Source organism: Gymnoscopelus microlampas (assembly GCF_963454915.1).
Source record: "Gymnoscopelus microlampas genome assembly, chromosome: 6".
Taxonomy (NCBI): Eukaryota; Metazoa; Chordata; class Actinopteri; order Myctophiformes; family Myctophidae; genus Gymnoscopelus; species Gymnoscopelus microlampas.
Window position 1 is genome coordinate 29,048,555 of NC_139943.1, and position 8,251 is coordinate 29,056,805.

The 8,251-nt window shown below is 38.2% G+C and overlaps 1 protein-coding gene across 1 annotated transcript in view; it reads left to right on the forward strand.

Annotated features, from left to right (window-relative positions):
- The first annotated feature begins 7,474 nt into the window (after positions 1–7,474).
- chst6 (carbohydrate sulfotransferase 6) overlaps positions 7,475–8,251 on the forward strand; it is a 5,939-nt gene continuing 5,162 nt past the window's right edge. The window contains exon 1 of the mRNA XM_084059898.1: positions 7,475–7,618. The gene's annotated coding sequence lies outside the window, so the exon portion shown is untranslated. The remainder of the gene's footprint in view (positions 7,619–8,251) is intronic.

The following is an 8,251-nucleotide window of genomic DNA, read 5'->3' on the forward strand; positions in this document are numbered from 1 at the left end:
ATTGAGTGTGACGTATGCCCAGGGTGTACTTGCTATTCACTTGCAATGACACAAAAAGCTGTTTTCTCCTGTTCTGGACCAGTACCAGTAAATTACCTCATTTATGCGTTGGGCATGGCAGTACATTTCAGCCAGACTGTTTTGTAACTGTCACACCCTGTCTCCACTGAAAGCCAAGCCACTGACTTTATACAATTCTCAATAGAATTTCAACAAAATGAGAAATAGGTAACCACCATTTTTGTTTGATCGAATACTTTATTAACAGTTTGCAAATAGTACAGTGGTACAATTATATATTGATGCTAAAAGGATAACACAAAAAGCCCTAAGGGACAGGTCGATTTTTAAAGAAGGGTACCCCTGGAGAAAATGTATGTGCCCTGATCTAAAATGCCATGACCCTCCCTTTGACAAAAAATACAAATCAATGACCCTCCCCAAGTGATTAAAAAAAAAAGATTAACCCTCCCCGCCTAGGAGTGTCACGATATATTGTCCGACGATATAGCTTGATATTAAAATGTGACGATAGGTATTGTCATGATGTCATACTGTATCGTAATATATATATATACATATATTTTTTATAAATAGGAATTCTTAGTTACTGTATGATATGAAATGGAAGCATAATCACAGTAATTATTAATCATGTCTTCCATCATATTCATAGTATTTTGGAGAGAAATGTAACAGACTCCGGTCACTTTCAGATTAAAGCACTGCAGAGGGGAGGTGTTGTGTGTCAGCTGATGCTCGTTGACGCTCGTTAATGTGACATGCATCAAAGCAATTAAATTAAAAAGTCCAGATGACAAAAATATGAGGTTTGTGGAATTTATAGTTATGCAGTGTTATATATTATATTTGTTATATTAGTGTATATCTGTCCTCTGAAACAGAGGGTTTATAGTTAGTGAGAACTTCACTTCTCCCTTAAAGGAGTAGTTCACCCAAAAAATGACTTATTTTCTATCAATTGCACACCACATGAAGCCTTGAATCCATGGATTTATTTTTATTTTTGTCGCATTGCTAAGCTAATAATTTGATTCCTGTCTCCTACCGGCTAATGTATCCGGTAGGAGACACAACGTAAATTATTTGTGTCTCCTACCGGAAATACACCTGGTCATCAAATTATTGGCTTAGGAATGCCACAAAAACAAAAATAAATCCCTGAATTGAAGGCTTCATGGGGTGTGCAATTGATAGAAAATAAGTCATTTTTTGGGGGAACTCCTCCTTTAAGCTTGCACAAATGTATTTATTTGTGTGTACAAAGCACTTTGTAATTGCTTTATAAAGTTATTTTAAACTAAAGATGATGGCCAATGTTGATGATACATGAGAAAAGAACATTAATAATGTATCATATCGATATCATATGCCCAACATCATGTATCGTATTGTGAAATTACATCTTGACACCCCTAACCCTCCCCATCAAATACAACAACATGACATTTAAAACGGATTATGTCCGATGTTTCGCTTTCCACATTGATTAGAACATTACTGTATACGTCTTGCTAAATGCACAGTGTAGTATCTGTAGTAGTGGTAGCAGAATGGATAGTGTTCTCAACTTACATGTGGGAAACCCATTGAATCCTGGTCAGATTGAAGATCTGAAGTTGAGTATTTGGTAACCAGTAGTTTTACAACATTTGTCACTCTGCCCTTTTAATTATTAACTACAGTGACTACACTGTTGCCTACATAAAACAAATTAGGCTATCAATTATGCAGGGCTGCCAACACTTCTGGATCCTGCAGGATCTCCTGACAATATCCTGGATTGACATGTCTCCTGATTTTCTCCTGGATTATGTATCAAACTCCCAAAACCAGAACACAGGAAATCCTACTATGTTAAGTTTCTGGGGGAGGACCCCCAGACCCCCCGCTTGGGGGGGGGGGGGGGGGGGTGGTCAGTGCATGCCATCATACATAGTCTAGAAAGTGGGGTCCACGCGCATAGGGTGGATTTTTTTCCGTCACTTGGTTTTTCTTCATCCTTGAAGTGTGTATTTTAAGATTCTGCCAGGTATCAGGGTGAAATAATAATATAATATAAATAATAATAACCCCTTATTACACATATCCTGAACCCAAACCTGAAAATGGAAGAAATAGAAAAGACCACAACTTTTGAAGGACACAACTAGAGACAAATAAAAGCAAGGAATTAATTAAAGTGGTTATTATTAAGATTCAAGCACATCTCGACTCTTAGGCTACAGGACAAAAACAGCACCTAAAAAACAGAGCCAAAATGATCACCATGATGTACCAGACCATGACGTACCAGACTGAAATAATGTCCCACATGTTCATTTTTTAACCCTATGTTAACACTTATCCTACCTAAACCCAAAAAGGGAAACATAGCAAATATTTGGAAGTATACAACATAAATTAACACAATTTTCATACAATTTGGACTCAAGGAATTCATAAAAATTGGTATTATTAAGATTCAAGCATATCTTGACACTATTTTAGGGCAAAAAGTGAAAGAAACTGAGCCAAGAATGTTCAGATTACATCTATATTTGTCATTTTACTAAATACTTGTGTGCACTCTTTTAGCATGTAAACGAACGTAAACAAAGTTGATTCAGACAATATAGAGCATCACCAAACCCAGTACTGTTTTTTTTTTTTATAAAAAATGTTAACTTCCTGTTGATTTCGCTATTTTTATTAGGAAGAGAGGCTAAAAAAGGAGGTATACTATTTTTTGTTAGACAGACGACCCCCCCATTTTTTTTTGACATATAGCTTTAATATATTTTTTTTCCCTGCTTCTTTTATTTTTTGTTTGTACATAGTGCTATCTGTTTCTGTATTTTTGTATTGATATTTGAACTGTGGTGCCACTATATATGACTATGAATTGAATACCAAGGACCTCATTGGAAACAAGACCGCAAGGACTTTTTTGAACAGACCTCGACAAAGTATTTTAAATGCAACTGTGCTCTTTTACATTTTTGCCTAATAAAATATTCAACCAATCAATCAATCAATGACCTGCTACAACAATATCATGTGCCCAGCAGGACCCTAAGGTCAGCCGTCCAGAGTCTATTGGTCATTCGCTCCCGGTTGTTTTTAGGATTGATTTTAAAATTATTTTACTTGTTTATAAAGCTCTCAATGGTCTGGCACTTTCCTACTATAATAAAAAAGAAAAGAAAATGTATGGAATGTCCTTCCACAGGTCTTGAGAGCTGGAACGAAAAAAGGTCAGCCTCTGTGGAATTATTAGAGCCACTTACAAACATTACTGTTTAAACAAGCATTTGTGGAATGTCTTAGATTTTTTGTTTTTTTTTGTTGTTTTTAAGCTGGAGGAGGCGGAGGAGGAGTTCTCCCGCGGGACGAAAAAAGGTAAAAAACTAAAATGTATGGAATGCCCTTCTACAGGTCTTGAGAGCTGCAGCCTCTGGACATTTTTTAAGAACCACTTGTTTGTCTTAGATTTGTTTGTGTGTGTTTTTGTTGTTTTGAATGTTTCATGCTGTGTTTTTATTTATGTTGTATGTCAAGCACTTTGTGAGTTCTCTCTGTGAGAAGTGTTATATACTGTACAAATACAATGTACATACTTACTTACTTCTCCTCACCACACGTTCGGAAGAGTTGTTGAACATGTTTCACCAGGCAAGTCATGTCATTTGTTAATGAGGTAATCAAACCAGTGGTGTTTGGTGGATTCTAACGTTGACCGGGCCAGAACCGGTTTGACAGCTAAACTGGTTTTTAATGGCCACTCATTAACAATTCGGCCGAATGCAAATGAGCCCTATTTGAAAACAAAGGCGACTTTCTGTGGTCGGCTACAACAGAATAGGGTGAGAGCTGCTAATGTTGATTTTTAGTTTTTTTCCCCTGGCGGATCTTGCCCCTACACAGGGACAAGCTGGGTTTAAAGACCGGGCCATGGCCTCGTTGACCCCAATGACGATACGCGCCTGAATCAAACGTGCACTGCACTGGCTATGACGACATTAGAGACTATGGATGATGGTGCTGTTGTTCCCCAAATGGAAGGAAAGTTTTGAGCCTAGCCTGCTCTTAAACTAAGCCTATAGCCACTGTTTTATTGTGTATTTTATACATTTTTATTTTTGTTTGTTTTTGTTTTGTTCTGTAAAGAACTTTGCGCTGCATTTATGTCATGAACGGTGCTATATAAATAAAGTTTATTATTATTGTTATTATTATTCCTCGTACCAGGTTGGCGGCCATAGTTGAATGGTTAGAGAGCCCGCCTGGGAAGCCTTAGGTTCGATGTGTCCCTGAACAAGACACTTAAGCCCTAACTGCTTCCCCCTCCGCATTCCCCCACGAGATGAAGAAAGATAATAAAAAAGAAAAGAAAATGTATGGAATGTCCTTCCACAGGTCTTGAGAGCTGGAACGAAAAAAGGTCAGCCTCTGTGGAATTATTAGAGCCACTTACAAACATTACTGTTTAAACAAGCATTTGTGGAATGTCTTAGATGTTTTGTTTTTTTGGCGAAAAAAGGTAAAAAACTAAAATGTATGGAATGCCCTTCTACAGGTCTTGAGAGCTGCAGCCTCTGGACATTTTTTAAGAACCACTTGTGGAATGTTTGTTGTTTTGAATGTTTCATGCTGTGTTTTTATTTATGTTGTATGTCAAGCACTTTGTGAGTTCTCTCTGTGAGAAGTATTATATACTGTACAAATATAATGTACATACTTACTTACTTCACCACACGTTCGGAAGAGTTGTTGAACATGTTTCACCAGGCAGGTCATGTCATTTGTTAATGAGGTAATCAAACGTGCACTGCACTGGCTATGACGACATTAGAGACTATGGATGATGATGGTGCTGTTGTTCCCCAAATGGAAGGAAAGTTTTAAGCCTAGCCTGCTCTTAAACAAACAGTGTCTGCCTCCTGGACCAAACCTCAAAGATGGTTTCAACAGGAGAGCAGATTCTAGGAGCCTTCATAGCCTACTGGGAATGCAGGGACGCAGAAGTGTGCACACACACACACACACACACACACACACACACACACACACACACACACACACACACACACACACACACACACACACACACAATCTTTAAATACACACTCCCAAGGATTATGAGAAAATAGTCGTCAAGAAAACTATCAACAAATATTTAGTAAAAAGACAAATATAGATGTAATCTGAACATTGTTGGCTCGGTTTTTAAAAAATGCCCAAAATAGAGTCAAGATATGCTTAAGAATACCAATTTTAATACATTCCTCGAGTCCAAATTGTATGGAATATGTGTTTGTTTGTTTGTATGTTGTATACTTCCAGATATTTGCTATGTTTCCCTTTTTGGGTGTAACATAGGGTTAAAAATGAACCCTGTCTTTCTTTTCTGTTGTGTTTTTCTGTTGTGTCTTTTTCTTTGTGTTTTTTATTTTATTTTATTTTTTTATTTTAGTTTATTTGCTTAAAAGTAATTGTACAATGTAAATGCTCTGCAGAAAAGCAAATAAACGCCTTTGTTCAAAAAAAAAAAAAAAAAAAAAAGAACCCTGTGGGACATTATTTCAGTCTGGTAGGCCTACATGGCAGAATTTTAAATACACACGTCAAGGATTAAGAAAATGCAGTTGGTAAGAACTATTTAGTAAAAACAGAAATATATGATATGAACATTTTCAGCTCCGTTTTTTGTGCTGTTTTTGTCCTGTAGCCTAATATAGTCAAGATGTGCTTGAATCTTAATAATAACCACTTTATTCCTTGGGTCCAAATTGTATGGGATTTATTTTATCTTGTCTCCGGATGTTTCCTCCAAAAGTTATGGGCGTGTGGCTCCTGGATTCTGACAGTCCAATGTTGGCAGTCCTGCAATTATGGCCTGATGATTCTGGTTTTACTTATGGATCTAGGCTGGCATCTATCCACAAGTTTCCGCTGTGTTGGAAATTGGGATAATGCATCTCTCCAATATGCCTAATGCCTGTTGAAGTTTTGCTTAATTGTTCAACCACCATCGTTAAGACACTGAATAGATTTGACTGGGTCATTCACTTGCTGTGCGTTGATGGCTTGTTAACGACCGTCATTGATTCTAAATAGACCAAGTTACTTGATATCCTTTGAAATAGAGAGGGGTATTGACCACAAAATTGCTGTCTACTTAAAAGGTACCTAAAAAACGGACTGTTTTATCAATTCAAAATTGCATGACCCTCCCTTGGATTAAAAGTCAAATTAGCTGACCCTCCCTTGGACAAAAAATAGAAAGCCATGACCCTGCCCTATTTTCCTCCAAGGACCCCCTTCTGTAAATTTCGACTGGTCCCCAAGGGCTTAATTGTTTATGTGCACTGATGTGTTATTGATCCCAAATCAGTACACCATGACAATGTCATCCACTGGTTTGCTCTCCACTGATTCACTCAAGCCTTATACCAGTCTCAGTGGAGACCGTTTTGGTTATAACTGCCTCAGGCAGTAAACGCAGGATATGATCTGATTCTGTGTCATTCAGGAACCAGGTGCATCCTACCAACCAGAAAACTCTGCATAAGTAAACCTAACTATTTGATACTGGAACCAAAACAAAGGGGAATATTCAATAGGCTATGCATTCTTTTTTTCAGAGGTAAGTAGTTTTCCATTGCATTTAGCATTTGTATGTAGCAGTAGACCTATTGTTCACATAATGAATTCTAGGTGTATTTTTGTTTACAGTCTCTGGGCTACTAAAGTTTTATGTTTCCTTAAAAACAAAGAAAAACTAAAGAATTCTCGACATGGCTATATATGAGTAAGCCTAAAGCGTGATTTGAGTCGTAGTATAATTAGGCTACACTAACCATTGCATTGGTTGTCGGAAAAAAACAGGAAGTATAGTTTAACACCTGTAAGAATTATCATATAATTTATTTTTTCCTTTATGTGTGTGGCTGTGTAGCCCAGGGCTACCAATCCTCCTGGATCCTGCAGGAGTCTCCTTGATTTCTACCACATCTCCTGGAGGACTCCTGGATTGCACTTTCTCCTGGATTTCTATTGATTGGGGGATTTCTTCCGCTTTCAAACTCAAACTTAAAGTTAAACCTCAAACTCAAGCTTATCAAACTCCCCAAATTCACCAGAACACAGGAAATTACATCTACTATGTTACAAAGTTGTCAGGCCTGGTGTTAGTAGCCTACTTGCCACAGACGATGGATGTCAGATCACGTCACAAACTGTTATTTATTTGTGTGCGTAAACGCAGCGCGTCCTTTTACGCAGTCCATTTAGGCTCTGCTCCGGTAACATGCCTCCCTCTGATCCTTGGCTGTGAGACGCCTCAGGTCCCGCCTGCCGAAATGCCACCCCTCCGTTTCACCCCTGCTGTCCCCCTCCCCGCCCATCCCACTGCCAGCCACTATACCAATGGCCACGTCTTAAAAGAGCCTTCTTTGTACACAAACGGACACTGGGGATAGCGCTTCTGTCGGAGCCCTCGGAGGATTCACCTCGGAGGATTCACCTTAATAAGTGATCTCTCAATAATCATTAAGTGATCTGGAAGACTTCTCCATTGGATCGCGGTGTGTCGCCAGGCAACACCGGCGTTAAGGTAAGATCTTCCAACAAACAAAAAAGAAAAAGCTGCAAACAGAGCGAGTGACCAGCCATCCACTGAGCCAAGTCTCTTTCTTTAGGCTACTTCTTGGGGAGTTTCAGTGGTGGAAAAAGTACTCAAATGTTTTACTTAAGTTAAAAGTATCAATAGCCTACAGAAATGTAGAAACATTCTGTTACAAGTAAAAGTCCGGTAATAAAAATGTACTCGAGTAAAAGTTCAAAAGTATACTTAAGTACAGTAGGCTACTTGAGTAAATTTACTTAGTTACTTTCCACCATTGGGGACTTCTGCTTTTGGTTGACCCGAGGAAGCGAATTAACGCACTTGTACTATTATTACAGAGAACTGAATTACTGTTTGGATTCAAACGTGTTTAAAAAAAAAGTTTTACACACGTTTACATAAACCGTATATAAATGTAAAAGACTGACATTAAGGTAGCGATTAATTGAATAGGTGGGGGGGAGGGGTCGCTAAGGCAACGACAATGGAAAGCCAGAATGCGAGAAATGCTGTTTTAAATATCTGCGATTCTCCATATATAATGTGAAAATCCACTCGATACAGTGCCTATAACTATTTTGTCGGATTCATTCCTTGACAGCCCACTAATTCATTTAAAAT